This window comes from Plectropomus leopardus, chromosome 24 (genome assembly GCF_008729295.1).
Source record: "Plectropomus leopardus isolate mb chromosome 24, YSFRI_Pleo_2.0, whole genome shotgun sequence".
Classification (NCBI taxonomy): Eukaryota; Metazoa; Chordata; class Actinopteri; order Perciformes; family Serranidae; genus Plectropomus; species Plectropomus leopardus.
The window spans coordinates 4,682,619-4,692,385 of NC_056486.1; positions in this window are offsets into that span (position 1 = coordinate 4,682,619).

Genomic DNA, 9,767 nt, shown 5'->3' on the forward strand with positions numbered 1-9,767 from the left:
CAGCGAGGAGTCAGGATCCTGTCCACCTCTGTACAAGGTATTTCAAACCCATTCAGATCCCCTAACCATTTTATTTGACATTGTTTTTTTAGGATGTTTAGATCTGTGATTACTGTCATCTCACTCCACCCAAATGCACAAACTTATTTGATGGGAGGTCTTTAAAGGAAATCAGTGTTACACTTGATCTGAAGTGCAGTAGAGCCACGTCCCCTTTTTTAACAACCATGGCCAACTGTGAGAAAAGGTGTAAGTGCAAGGCACGTTTTATCATATTTTGAATTATATAATTTGTCTTTAAACTGTGTGTAAAGAGAACATGAGATGTTACATTACGTTTAAAAAAAAATCACATGAAATATTTAGTGTGCTTAGGATTTTTCCCTCAAAATATCCGTTGGAAAACAAATAGGGGAAATACAATAAAATACAGTTCTGATTTTTTTTAAGACATTTTTTTGGCTTTTTGCCTTCATTAGAGATAGGACAGCTCATTACTCATTATCATTAAGTTGGACTTGAACCCGGCAAGGACAGCAGCCTCTGTACATGGGGCACCTGCTCTACCAGGTGAGCTACTGGACAATCTCTGATTTGATTTTATAATGATACAGTCAGCTCATAATTCATCTTATCATATCCACACACTACATATGCAATGAATTATAAAATATCACTTTAGTCAGTGATATGAGTTACCCATTCATGATAAATAAATCCCACCCCCTTTTTTAAATTTTCTTTTTCCTTTGGTCTTTTTTTTTTTTTTTTTTTTTAAAAGGCTAGGCTATGTTAAGAGTATTTATTGTAACGTACTATAAGGGCCATTGAAATGGACACGAAAAAAGCAAATAAAATAAAAATCTAAAATAGTCAAAAAATTGCTAATGATTTATACTTTTTGATTATCAAGTATAAATCTTGAGCGATGATAGTTTATGATAAAGATTTCTGACTTTAAGTGCATTTAAATTAGAAATCCATCAGTACAAAGGGTTAACATTGAAGAGTTCATGAAAAGTTTCACATCTGAAGTTCTTTGCATTAAGTATTACGTGTTTTGAATGTAAGCTGAAAGAAAATAATTCATACATGACGTAATGCACTGCCCGGCACGCTAAATGAAACAAATCAAACGCACCCACTTGTTGATTAAGACAGGCGCGTGCTGGTCCTTGCCTAGTGCAAATTGTGCGCGTGGTGGGCCCGCGTTGACCCTCTAGCGGTGACTTTTACGTTTGCATCGAGACTTTGAGTTTTCCGTGAGGCCGTGTAGTCTTTTTGCTGTCTGTGCCAGTAATGCGGGTGACAGCTGTGACAGAAGGAAATGCTGTAAATTTGAGGAGCAGCGGGACCAGAGAAGCTGAACGGACGGTTTTATTTTTCGTCGGCATTGAAGGAGCAGAGAAGCTGAATGGACGGTTACATTTATTTTTTTCGGCAGTGAAAAGAGCAAAGAAGTTGGACTCTGAGCAGTTTGAGGAGGACTGTGTGGGGCTAACGACTGGCAGAGCAACGTTCAGACGTGAGTACAAGAAAAGTTATTAATGTTTGTAATGCTAATGTTTATTACATTTTTGTGAGGCTAGCTCGCTGTTCAGAGGACGTGGGCTGCGGGCGCGTGATGCTCAACAGGTGTGTAATAAGTGCGCAGCTGTATTTGTGGGTTGGGGCTGCTGTTGAGTTTATAATGACTTTACATGTCTGTGTTGGCTGCTCTGGTAATGCTTTATGCTGCTGTTACCGTTGCAGGTTATTGAATTGATGCATGTTGTATCTGCGTATGTGTTCATTGCTGTTTGTGATTATTATCGGCCACTTTTGACCTTTTTTCCTGGTTAATTGTGGTAAGACTACATTGAGATGGCGGTTACATTTAATGATAATTAGCACAGGCTGCACATGTTTCATAGAGAAGGTATTTATGATTGTTTGGACATATTTAACTTTTGCATTTGTTTTACTTCTGAGTATTTTATTGTAATTTTACTCGTTTACTTGTGTCAAATTTCTGTAAAATAGCGGTACTTTTACTTGAGTAAAACATAGGGCCGGCCAGTGTGTCAATACTCCAGTCATAATGAGTGCAGTATGGGTACATCAGTATCATAATATGAGTTCAGGTATTGTCTTAGGTTTGGGATATTTTAATGTCCTAAGTGTTGTCTTTTACAGGTTTTAAAGGCTGCATTACAGTGGGGTTTTCTCTAAACTTACTGGACTGTTTTAGTTATATTATTGCACTGAATACGTGTTAAATCTTCTTGTGATTATGCTCGTTTACTTGTGTCAAATTGGTGTAGAATATTTATTCTAATTCTATAATTGATGTTGCAACTGCTCATGTGCCCATGGATGTTTTCTTTTTCAGTATTATTTTCATATCTGAGCGTTGTCGTCTTTTCTTTTTAATTCTAGTAAGGCTACACATAAGACGACTGTGTTCATGATTGATAATCAATGTCTTATAGAGAAGGATTTTTTTCACATAATAGTACGAGTATATTTTGATACAAGTCTTTTTACTTCTTTACTTGAGTCTAATTCCTTTAAAGCAGTAGTACTTTTACTTGGGTAGAAAAAGGAGCTGGACACTATATCAGTATTACAGGCTAAAATTATATATATATATATATAATAGACACACACATGCAATCAAATTAAAATGAGTCGGGATTTCTAACGAGTTGAGAAGCTTTGGAGTCTTTCTGATGTAAATTATCTCCCTGAGTGTTGTAATTAAAAGCCACCTCTCTTTGGCTTCTTTTGCGTTTATGAATTCCCCCGGCTTTGAGCGTCACTCTTATTTCAGTCCTTTTCCATCTTCTTTCTCCACTGCCCTTGTTTTTCTCTTACACCCTCTTTTACTCTTACACCGTCCTTCTCTGTTCCTATGCCCTCACTCCTGTCGTTCTCCTTCTTCCTTTTCCAGCTGTGTATGATAAACACACACATACAGTATGTGTGTGTTTGTCATCTACAGCACACACCCCTGCAGCTGTGGCTGTTTGCTGGTTGGAGCTGTGCACACAGATGATATTTTGCCCCTTAATGACAGCAATCCCGTGCTGCAGCCTTGAGCCCCTCTGAACAATACAAGTCGTGAACAGAGAGTGAAAAAAATGCCAGGCGTCAGTCATGCTGCAGTAATGACTATGTGAGTGTGTCTCTCATGTATGTGTGGTCCCTGTTGTGATTCAAATGTCAGAATATACAAGACAAGATGAGCAGGAGACGTGGCTGTTAGTGAGGACCATTATCCTGGACTCATTTGCCGATACTGCAATGCAGCTGACAGTGATGTCTGTTCCAGGAAGTTCAGCGTTTGTCTGTAATTGGTCATTTGTGCCACTGCAGAATTTCACTCATTTGAACGTGTGCCTGACAACTTTGAGAAATGCAAATGTCTCACACAACTGCTTTTAGCTGTTTAGTGCCAGATGAAAGATTAAAGGTGCTATGTAATATATGCAATTTACACTGTCACAGTACCATTGTTAGATTAACTGTGCTGGCTTGATTTGATCATCGTGAACACATGAGACCATGGTGTATACAGCTGGTGGTTTACTTGTTTTGTTGATGTTGTTGGTGGTGGTGGTGGTGGCAATTTTTTTTTAGAAATTTGGGGGGCTTTTTGCCTTTGTTTACATGACAGTGATGGTGTGAAAGGGGAAGAGATAATGGATGACATGCAGCAAAGGGCTGAGGTTGGAATTGCACCTGCGGCTGCTTCTGCTGCCGCATGGACATAGCCTTTTCTACATGAGGCATCTGCTCCACCATGTGCTACTGGGTGCCCTGGTGGATTATTTGTTGTTTCTCTAGACCCTATTTCACATAAAGTCCTCTTAAATAGAAGCTGTTATGGCTTAACAAGCCACCATGTTTATCTGTATTAAGGAGAATAATGTTTGAAGTTTTCTACTATTAATTTTTCACTTTAGTTTCATCATCTGCATGAACAACACAACAGTCTGGTGGCAGTGAATAAAAAATGCACACTTTTGGGGTTGTGACTGGGTGCTGGAAAAGGAGTCAAATTTTGCTTAGAGCTTCATAAATTGGTCCCCTGCTGTCTGACAGAAGCTAGAATTACACCAAATACACCTACTGTTTAATAAATACAATTTGTGCTCAGCTACTTTTGCATTTGTCACATTGTACAGGATATGTCCTCTAACTGCAACTCCTGCAAATTTTAATTCCTGTTCTTGTTGAGAGTACATGGCTTTTTTTATATGTTTGATTTTCATTTCCTAAATTCCCAGGTCCGTACCTTCATTTCTGTCAGCTCAGAGGGGGGATTTTATAACACAGAAAACATCAAAGCACTTTCTGCATGAAAGTCGTTTCCCTTTGCTCAGTAAAACTGCTGTTTTTGGAATTGACTGAATCACAAACAAATGAGCCACAAACCTATCTAGAGAACAAATGGTGTGTTTTAAAAGTCTTTCCAGAAAATACTCTTCAAGGGACTTGATGATGTGTTAGTTTTTCCAGTCTCTTTCAAATATTCTCTGTCATTCACTGACATTCTTATTCATGTGACTTTGATAATTTATATCTGCTAAAAAATGAAGTCAGCTTTTTAATTTTCGCCGTGATTTTGTCAGTTCAGTTAGTTTGAAATGTCACTGACACTGTCAATATGATCATGAGACCTCAGGTGCATGTCATCGGGATAATGAAGCTGGCCATTGATAGGGTTCCTCGCGCATGTCTGTGTGTGTTTGTGTTGAGTTTAATGTGGATTCAGCACCGCGGACAGCGCCAGCTCGCTCTGCTCAATCCACTGCAGCATTTTCAGCTCCGTTTCACCGCGCCACGAGACAGTCTGTAACCGAGATAAGCTTTTTATTAATTCCTTCGTAGCCCTTTCATATGAGTAATAATTCAACAGCGTCTCAAGTGTAATGATTTCATACAAAATAAAATGCGACGGCAAAAAAACAAAGTCTAAATGATAAGACTTCATTCAGACTAAGTGCTGTTTCGTGGACCATATCATAAAGCCGAGCTGACTAGAAGACCCCTGTGTTAGGGAGTCGTGCAACAGGTGTGTGCATTTGCCGATAGAAAAGGCGGCATCAAACCGCCAGATATTGGACGGAGTTTGGAGCAGCGCCTATCTGATACAAAGAAGGACGCGCTCGTTTAACAGCAGTAAAGCGAGACAAAGGTATGTGGTGAACTCGTGCCCATATTAGTGACGCCATCTCGGCCTCCCTCCTCCCCAAATCTCTCCGGTTACGGTTTATATGCAGTCGGTCCAGAGACTGACGGTGTGGGAACCACGTGTCTACGTAACTGCAAGCAGCACCTCTCGGTAGAGCTGCATCAAGCTGCACAGGCAAACCAGAGGTAACGATTTCCTTCAGAACAAAAGTCGAACATATTGTGCTCTTTTTGAATAAAAAGCAGCACAGCTCTACTGTTTTGCGAGTACAGAAAGACGTCAAATGTATGCATAATTGCCAGAAATTTAAGTAATATATCCATGTCCACTGGCACTTTTATTTATGTTGTAGTTATTATCCTTAGAATATACGGTAATACTTTAGCCCTGCCTTTTTCACTGTAGCACAGTTTGAATTTCGGTTTGTTTGGTTATTTATATGCTATATTTCCTATCAAAATGCATTCATAATAATGCCCCTTTAACCCTTTAGCCCTATGTCTTAAAAAACATGAAAAGAAGGCAGTGAACAATTTAAGAAGAAATGACCCTGAAATTAGCAAGAAATTAGTAAAAAGTAGAACAGTACCTAAAAATGCTTGCAAATTTAATTATTCTAAATAATTTTGAATATATAACTATGATGATTAGAACGCTAGTTATCTAGGAAATTTTCCTGAGCGTTTTTTATTAAAAGTTTTCTATCTACTGATTTCTTGCAATTTGCAGCACATTTCTTGCCAAGGTGCTCATTGCCTTTTTCCTCAAAAACTCAAAACGAATTTGCTCAGAGTTCAAAGTTTTAAATACCTGAGTAAAGTGATGTCGGTTTGGAAGTTTGGAAGGATTTATAGATTAAGTAAAATGTAAGAAAATACATACCAGGCTATAATAATCTAAAAAAAAGGCATTCTACGTAAATACAGTGGGGGAAAGGAGAGAATCAGTATTCTCAAGTGTTCATTAAAATGAGCTCAATTAAAATGGACGGCTTTTGTTTTGAAGGTGCCAACCGGAATAAGTGTTTTATTTAATTGCTCCCACTTTGTTGCTGGTTGGGTATAGATAGTCAGTGCACCTCCTCGCGCCCCACCGGCCGTCGGTCGTCTCGAGCGCTGCTGAAGAACACTAAAACACCAGAGGAGCGCGAGAGGACCACGAGCCGGACCTGCTCTCCTTCCACTTCCTCTCCATCTAGTTTGCGGAGTAGAAGAGACAGCAGAGCCACAGTCCAGCAGCAAGGTGAGGAGGAGGAAGAGGAGGAGGAGAGAGGAGAGGAGAGGAAGAGGAGACAGACAGACAGCAGCAATCTTGGCGCATTGGAGCTTATGGATTATTGAGAAGTGGAGGCCGAAACGCGGATGAAATATTCATGTGGACTTTTTAAAGAGGAAAACACAGAGTGGGAGAGTGCAGAGATTCCCTGCAGTGATTCACCTGCCCGGTCCATGCGCTCCCACTGACCACAGACCTGAGAGCCAGCGCTGCTGCTGCTGCTGCTGCTGCTGCTGCTGGAAACGATTCTGCATCTCGCGCGTGTGTGTGTGTGAGTGTGTCTGAGTGAGTGAGTCTGTGTGTGTGTGTGTGTGTGTGTGTGTGTGTGTGTGTGTGTGTGTGTGTGTTTGGAAAGGAGCCCCCCTGCTGCAGTACTTGTCTGCTGTACTGGTACAGGGATGCCACCGACTTGCTGACGGACACCCGGTATCCGCACCCCTCCCCTCCTCCTCCCCTCCCGGACGGACGGACGCACCGACCCCTGCGATCCCTACTAATATGCAATGGTTTTTTGTGCAGAAGCCGACAGCTGCCGCGTACCGCCGACTTCACGCTAGCGCCGCCGCATGCCTGTCCGCCGCTGCCGCTCCTCTCCCCGCGCCGCGCGGCAGACGACGCCATTTGAAGAGGAGCGCTCGGGGGCTTTTGACGCCGCGGCGGCCGGGCGGCAGCAGCAGCGACCTATCCTCTGCCGCTGAGGACCACCGGCCGCTGGGGCAGCCGGAGGCGGAGACCTCGGAGACAAGCGCCACAGCGGTTGCTCTTTTCTTGCCGCACGGGGACGACGTCGACGCGGAATACGTGCGGCTGCTGGTCTCTGGGCTCGTGGAGGAACCGGGCGAGAAACCGGGCGACGAGCCGGGCTTTCTGCTCTTATTCTTGTCTATGGTGCAGATTGGGGGGCCGAAGCACCGCCGAACTGAGCCCAACAGCTGGCCGGCTCTGCTGGCATGCAAACAGGGGGGCGGATCAGCCCCCATGCGGTGGGTGAATTTTAGGCTGCCGCATCCGGAGCGCCTCTCGTCCCCCACCTCCTCTTCCTCCACCTCTTCCTCCTCCTCCCCCGTCTCGGCCAAATCCATGCGGTTTATTTGGAACAACATTTTCAGCAAAGGATCGCATATGCTGCAGTGTCTTTGTGGCAGGAGCCTCAAGAAAAACAAGAACCCAACTGGTGAGTTTGTTGTGTGTGTCACTCGCTCTCTCTTTCTGCGTGTGTACGTGCGCGTGGGGGGGGGTGATGGAGAAAGACTTTATTGCGTTTCTGTGCGTGTGCGTACGCGCAGGAGCGTGTGTGTGTGTGCGTGTGTGTGTATTCCCTCTCGAGACTGCACTGTTCGACTGCTTGCTGGTGTTTCTCTGCAATCGCAGTTGTGCAGCAAGTGAGTGCACTACAGGGAGGGGAGGGGTGTGTGATGGGGGGCAGAGGGAGGGGGGGGGGGGGGGTGGGTGGGGCATCTGGTGATAACAGGGAGGGGGAGGGGTGGGGGCAGAGGGGGGGGGGGGGGGGTGATAACTTATTAGCACAGAAACTGACTACAGTGGCAGTGCGTGTGAAGAAAGAGTGCGTGCGTGCTGTGCGTGGCAGAGATGCTGCAGAAAATCAAGTCTAATGCAGCATGCAGACCCGTTCAGGCTCCAGTAACCTGCATGATTAAACAGCACATGGCCTTATTTAGACTTCCACCGTGAATGTTCAGCATACTGTGGAACAGAAAAGAGTAGAAAGAGTATTTCTTGTGGCTGCAGACATTTCAGCCAGACTGTGGACACAAACATCTCTTCTCGTGAGATTGAATGTGCTCAGCAGAGCTCAGAGCTTCTTTGGGGTCTGACATAAAGGGTTCGTACAATGTTTATTGCAAGTTTTTCATTCAGGTGAGCTGTTGATTATGTTTATGCTTCACTGTAAACTCACAAGTTGATCTTATGTTTAAATCTAGGACACAGATTGCCTTGATAAAGGAAAGTAAATATAATAGTTCGTTTTTATTTATGTTTATTTCATAACAAATAATTGTACTGAAATTTCAGTTGTATTTACTCAATTTTGTGAAGTTGCAACTTAAAACTGACGAGTAGAATTAACAAGTTCTTTCTGAGTAATAGCAACTTAAGTTTTTAAGTAAACCAAGTTAGTTAGATATAGCTGAAAAGTTTTAAGTGTTTTGCAGTTCACGTTCGAACAAGGTGCTTGAAGTACTTGAATTTAACACTCAGAAATTTAAATACTGGAATACCTTAATTTTTTAACTCAATGCTGGAAAAAAAGTACTTTGAGGAAAGCAGAAAGATACACTGTTTTATGAAACTTAGATAAATGTTTCAAAGTAGGAAGCCAATTATTTTCTAATTATTTTCTAATGCCATATGTGTGGTATGAGTTCAGAGCAACAAAGGGTTGGTAAATACCAGTAAATAGTTGGCGCCTGGATGTTTCACTAGCCTGCAAGACACAATTTTGAGCTGTAATTTGGCAGTAAAAAAGCAGTCGTGTGTGTCTGACAGTGGATGATTGTGCAAATTTCTCTTGCACATGATGGTTGTTGAGAAAACAATTTCATCCTTGAAAAAAAAAATGAGTGCTTGAAAAAGTACTTGAAGGTCCTTGAATTGAACTTGCCCCTGTCTCTATGAACCCTGATTTTGTAAGCGGGTGGAAGCTTCATTGAGTATTGACATTTGTTAATGTCAAAGAAAAACATTTAGTCTGAACATTTCTATTTTTTTAATTAAATTATAAGGCTTTAGAGTTGATTTATTTTGTTTGTGTAATTTCTGTCTCAAAATGCTCAGAATGGTATTTGTTAAAATGAAAATAATCCTGCAAACTAAATAGTCTTTATTGTTCTTACTGAATTTAACAAACACAACCAGTTACCTCAATACTACAAGTAAACACAGCTTTTAGGTGAAGTCAGACTAACTTGGTTTGATTAAGTTGCTGTCACTTAAAACAGGTTAATTTCACTTGTCATTTTTAAGTTAACTTCACAAAATGAAGTTAATACAACAACATTTTAAGTAAACCTAACAAACAGATAGAGAGTAAATATAATGCAAGTCTAGTTATATTTACTTAGCTTTTTCAAGGCAGTCAGTTTCCTTTTTTTTTTAAAAAAAAGTATGATCAACATGTCACATTTTACATTATTGGTACACTCACTGGTACATGTCTATCTTGTAAAGTTGGATTTGTGTGTAGATAACTTCAATGATCAGAGCTGGGACACCCATCTGACACAAGTCCCTGCCTGCGTTCATCAGCAGGGTGCAGGGATGATATAATTCAGAGTAAAATTCAGTTTAATTC